At 34.9% G+C, this 6,000-nt stretch overlaps 1 protein-coding gene and 1 long non-coding RNA gene across 2 annotated transcripts in view; both read right to left on the bottom strand.

The window, feature by feature from the left end:
• ponzr1 (plac8 onzin related protein 1) overlaps positions 1–350 on the bottom strand; it is a 7,525-nt gene extending 7,175 nt beyond the window's left edge. The window contains exon 1 of the mRNA XM_024288251.2: positions 89–350. The gene's annotated coding sequence lies outside the window, so the exon portion shown is untranslated. The remainder of the gene's footprint in view (positions 1–88) is intronic.
• A 2,460-nt stretch (positions 351–2,810) lies between these two features.
• On the bottom strand, positions 2,811–3,942 carry LOC112156402. Its single transcript, XR_002920957.2, has 2 exons — positions 3,210–3,942; positions 2,811–2,885 (listed from the first exon to the last, which is right to left on the bottom strand). It is a non-coding gene; the product is annotated as an uncharacterized LOC112156402 (long non-coding RNA).
• Positions 3,943–6,000: the final 2,058 nt, after the last annotated feature.

The raw sequence follows: 6,000 nt of genomic DNA, 5'->3' as shown, positions 1-6,000 counted from the left end.
AAGAATCCATATCGTCCTGTTTACAAGTTTATCCTTCCATTTTTTTTAAATAAATAATTCAAAGTGAAGACAGAAAACATTATCTTACCTTATTAATAGAGGAGCGTCACAGAACAGAGCACGTGCTACAAATGTGGTAGAATTAAGTTTCAGTTCATTTATAAGGGGAAGGACCTGCGAGGAGGAGGGGCAGGGAGGGCTGCTTGGGAGAGTTTCTATTGAAAAGTTACTCTTAAAAGTTTTTTTCTTTTTTTCTTTTTATAACTGGGCATTAATGCAGGCGGATAAAGAAAATACAAGTTTTAACAAGCTGTGACGAGCTGGAAGAAGGAAACACTGTCATTTTAGAAAAAAACAAGTTGAGAAATAACTTAAAAAATGATAAATTAACTTAAATAAATACATCAAAATGTTTTAGTAACTTTGAAAATTACGTTATTTTTAAGATAAGCACAATAGATTACTAATAATGAAAGTGTCAATAATAATATGGTAAATTATCTTTGGACAAAACAAAAGTAAGGCTTTTTAGAAACACAGAAATAATATTATCACAGCCAAGTGTTACAGAAATCACATTCTTGACAACAAACTAAGATGGAAGGATCACATTAGACAAACTAAAGATTAAAAAAGTACTTGAATTGAGAAAAATTAAAGCTTGCAAGGGGTGCTACCTTTCTCTTTTGTATTGTTATTATTATTATTTCTCCATATCAGATCAGATCAGAAATGTTTATTGTCATTGCACATGGGGATACAATGAAATTGCAGCAGCCTTGGACATAAAGAAGTTAAAAAATAATAATTATTATAATAAAATAGAATAAAAAAATAGAAATACTGTATTTACAACTCTTGACAAGAAAATGAACAATCTGTACAGAACTGTTAATTATTAAATATATGTGGATAAAATAGTATGGAGTGAGGTAAGTTGCTGTGAGCACAGCATAATAAATATTGGGTTATTGCACAGTGAACCGGTTATTGCACAGACAGGATATTGCACGCATTGTAGTGAAAGTCAGAGTGAGGTGTGGTTGGTGGAGGTATGTGTATTCCGTATGGTAATTGCCTGTGGGAAGAAGCTGTTCCTTAGTCTGTTTGTCCTGGTTTTGATGGACCTGTACCTCCTTCCAGAGGGCAACAGTTCAAACAGAGGGAAAGCAGGATGGGTGGAGTCGTTGGTGATGCTAGTCACTCTGCTGAGGCAGCGTGACTGGTGTATGTTCTTCAGTGAGGGGAGGGGGCAGCCGATGATCCTCTGCGCTGTCTTGACCACTCTCTGGAGGCTCTGCTGTTCTGCTTCAGTGCAGTGGGAGAACCACACTGTGATGCAGTATGACAGGATGCTCTCGATGGTTGAGCGGTAGAAGGTTACCAGCAGCTCCTGGCTGACGTCGTTCCTCCTAAGTTTCCTCAGGAAGTGCAGGCGCTGCCTGTGTCATGTGTAGCTTAAATGTTGATTGAAGTTCCTCTTTGCACCTTAAAGTAGAATAAATAAAGTTTGAATTTGTATTTGAATTTGAGTTCAAAATTCAAACACATCCCTCCTCCTCTACCCTTATTACCCTGATGTGTGACATTACATAAAGTATTGCTGTAGTGTATTCATATTTTTAGAATAACCAATAAGAACCGTTTCCTTGGTTTTGATTAATAATCTTCATTTGAACTGAAAAAGTATTAATAACTTTAAATAGATGTTAAAAAAGTGAAGTCAGTCACAATAGAGGTGGTTTATATAATTCATTTCTCCTTTTCAATGAATGAAAGTCTATTTGATACTCTATATTTAATGGATTCAATGTAACATGTCTGTGTGTATATATGTGAAAATATGTCTATTTATGATTCAGTGCAATTTTATTTTTTGAGAAGTAAGTATATCTATTTATTTCCTAATCAAATTATGAATTAATATCTCAAATGGATTTCTTATATTTTAATGTCCTTTTTTGTTTTGGGAATTTCCTGAAATAAACTAATGAATAAAGACACATATTCACCATGTCTGTCTGATGCCAACAGATAGAACAATGATCAACATTGTAAAGGCACTAAAGAATATAACATCTACAGATGGAGCAAGTAATAACATTATTATCATTAAAGACATTTAAAAATACTAGAACCTCTGTATAGAATTTTTTTTCCCCTTACTTTTTATTCTGAATTTTTTAAACCTCTGAGCAGCATTTTATATTCTTTTGAATATATTTCTATAAATTTATATATTTAATTTATATATTGCAGGTTGTCACAGCTTGTGCCATCCTGGAAAATATTTGCCCCTGTGCTGACGACACCGAGGCCCCAGAGGAAGATGTGGAGGTGATGATGAGGAGGAAGAGGGTGTTTTGGGGGGGGGGGGGGGTGCTTTATCCCAAAATGATGATTTAATGGAAACAGTGTCATTTCGAAACTGTGTTTTTCCAAATTCCTAGAATTTAGATAAAGTTTATGCAAATGTGTAATGGAAACGCAGCTACTGTTTCTTTTTCTTCTTCCACTTGGTAGCTCACTCCTTCCTTCCTCTCTTTCACCCACTGCTGTAGTTTACTCCCAGATAGAAGAAGTCAGGAGGACTGGTGGAAGGTCTCTGTCCTGATGCCTCATCCATGAGGTCAAATCGACAGTAGCAGCAGTGGACTCCCACTAACCTTCTCCTGATGCTGGATACTCACAATCCTGAACACAAGGGATCATAATATACAGCAGAAAAAAGAAGATACAAACCTTTTATAACATGCACATTTAACATGTATCATATTCTTCACCACACATCAACATACTTTGTAATTTTGTTAGGTTGTCCCACTGTTTTTTTGCCCTATAAGGGGGAAATCTTTCCCAGCAGAGCCATTTTCTTCAGGATTGTCCTGGAAAAACACATAAAACGAAGAGGGAGAGATTACAGGGTTAATCCTTCTCCAAAATGTTTCACGTTAAAACACCAAAGACATTAAACTTTACTGCAGCGGTCACCAACTCTGTTCTGCTCGTTTTACAGCTAACCTTGTTTAAGCTTCTTCTGCTCACCTGGCTGGATCAGGTATGTTCAATCAATCAGAAACTGAACTAATTCAATCCACCTAACCGGGAATTACTGAACAGGGTTGTTACATTTCAGATAAAAATAATGTTAAAATGTTTTATGTTAATCATAAAAACCACAAACTTATCAGTTTACAGTTTTTACTTACATTAAAAGTCACATTTTCTATGACTCTGGGTGCCGCATTTAAGTCCACCACTGTGGAAAAATCTTCAGGGTCGACTGCAATGCATGCTGGGATATGGGGAGCATGAGAGGATACACCAGAACAAAAAAACTCTAGCAGACAGCAGACAGTTGGGGTTTGATTATATTTTCAACCATTAAACAAGTTTATTTTAATTTGTCAAAAATTTGGCAATGACTGATAGACAGCACCCAACAGTGTTAATTATGAAATAAAATTCACATTGTCAGATTCTCTTTTTATTGTGACACATGCTCTAGGAAAACACTTCATCATTACCTTATATAATATTTAACTTGAATAGAAACGTGACACACAAAATGAACTTTGGTCCTCCCTGTTCACAATAATTCGAATATTTGTGCTTTGATTTAAACATACTTCAGAATAAATTGATATTTTCCAGAAAAAAATGATTAACTTTAATAATAAAAACAGCATAATCAGATGAAGTCTCAGATCTCCATGTTGGGGTCAGAATCTTCTTCTTTATCTGTTCTAAAAGCAGCGAGTGAGTCAATGGTTGTGGTAGAGGAGGACCAAGGCTTTGATGAGCGGATGGATTAAGCAACCAACTGCACTATTTGATTACCCTTTAAAAGTATCAAAATCAAAACAAACACCCCACACATTGCTATTTTGTCATTTTTTACCCCTGTTTATTTAAAAAAAAATATTTACCTGAATTGAACAGTTTTGGGATTAAAAAAAAGACACAAACAAATAAGACCCAATGTGGATTTGAACCAATGACCTCTTGATTGTGAGAGCGGGAGTTTAACCGCTAGGCTATCTAGAAACCAGAAGTATATCATACAGCTTTGTGTCTACAATCCATGGATTAAGCAACCAACTGCACTATTTCATTACTGTTTAAAAGTATCAAAATCAAAACAAACACCCCCCACATTGCTATTTTGTCATTTACTGCCCCTGTCTATTTTAAAAAAAATATTTACCTGAATTAAACAGTTTTGGGATAAAAAAAAAAAAAAGAAACAAATAAGCCAAGCCAGTGTCAGGATTTGATTGGCTGGATATCGATGTGCTCCTGGATCGACCACTTGCTCTGGTGACACTGGGCGAAGTTTTTCACTCCGATTTTTTTATGTTGAATTTCTGACCCATCGAATAAGTCTCGAAATTAAAAACACATATTTTTTTTAAGATAGAAAATATTTTTGGGAGGATAAAATGTTGCTGTTTAAGAAGCAAGGGTTAAAAAAATTTCAGAATAAAAATTCAGAGCTTAAAAAAATTGGGGAAAAAAAATCTGAGGTTTAAAAAATTCAGAATAAAAATTCAAAGGTTAAAAACAATCAGAAAAAGATCAGAGGTTAAAAAAATTTCAGAGTCTGATGGAACTAAAAAACTTCCATACCTCTGACCTTTATCCTTAACAAATTTTTTTTTTTTTTTTTAATCTGTTATATTACATACAATTTGGTTTTCAGAGCAGGAAAACAACACATCTTAACAGCACCACCTACTGGTTACAGACTAAAACAGCAACTCTCTGCTTAAATGTATTTTTAAAAATGTTCAGATTGTAAAGAAGGAGACCTATCTTTGTGATCCAGAATGTTTATCAGACAATAAATAAACCTATAAAAAAAGCAACAGGATGATGGAGCCATGAAAGGACAAATGCAACCACAATACAATACAGTTTATTTACTGTTTTGGTCCCAAGTCCAGGAAAATGCAAAGAGTTGTGTCGGGAAAGTTATTTGTCAAATTAATTGTGTGAATCATGAACAAAACTTTCATGATTTGAACCACTATTGGTTGAAAGAGAAGAGGAATATGTGCTGTCAGAAAACCAGAAGTTGAACTTTAACAGGACAAATAGTGTATTGGCCAACAAAAAGGATGGAAGAAAGATGGATATACTCACTGTTCATGGTAGGGAACTGCAAAAGGATCGAACATAAAGCAAAGAAGAACAAATTAAGCACAAAATTGACTCAAAAACTCACAAAAATCAGAGGAATGAAAGTAAACTTGGATTTTTTCAAACAAAAAAGCTGATATTTACCTAAAAATCATGGGAGCCTCCCCCAGATCCTTTTAAAACAAGCAGGGGTGTCAAACATATGCCCCAGTCAGGAAGAGAGAAAAATGTAAGAATGTTGAAAAAAAACAAGCTTCTGTAATATTCATGTGGTGACCAATAGTTCTTTAAAGAAATGACCGCAATGTGCAATTCCGCCACTAGGGGGAGCAAAGGAAACGCAAGACAGGCATCACACCAATGAAGTAAGGAATTCTGACATGACTCATGAGGACAGTCCAACCTTAGTGTCTACCTCTGCTAAAACTCATCAAAATCTGGAAAGGCATGTATTTTTACACAAAAAACTAAAACTGTAAGTTGTTAGATGCGGTGTTGTCTGCATAGAGAGAAGGATGATCTTCATCTTGGAAGCATTGGACCATCTAAGTGACAGTTTTATGCTATTTTCAGTGAGCTTCCTTGTTTTATGGCTTCTTCTTCTTTTTTTTTTAACAGATTTTAAACTTGTTAATTTCTGTTCCTCCTGCCATTGGCCATCTCCGTCCAAGATGTGATTGTTTATTTTAAGCAAGTGTGATGTTGCTGACTTGAGGTTCTGTTGTTCCGCTTTTTCTTTCCTTGTTCGTCTTCTTGTCTCTTTCTGAAAAAGACTGCAGAACAGCTCTACAAACATGTTATAGTTACCCATGTCTTCTAACCATATTTATCTACAATTGAAAAAATAATCTTTAAATT

This window comes from Oryzias melastigma, linkage group LG18 (assembly GCF_002922805.2).
Source record: "Oryzias melastigma strain HK-1 linkage group LG18, ASM292280v2, whole genome shotgun sequence".
NCBI classification, from domain to species: Eukaryota; Metazoa; Chordata; class Actinopteri; order Beloniformes; family Adrianichthyidae; genus Oryzias; species Oryzias melastigma.
This window is presented reverse-complemented; position numbering and strand designations above follow the sequence as displayed.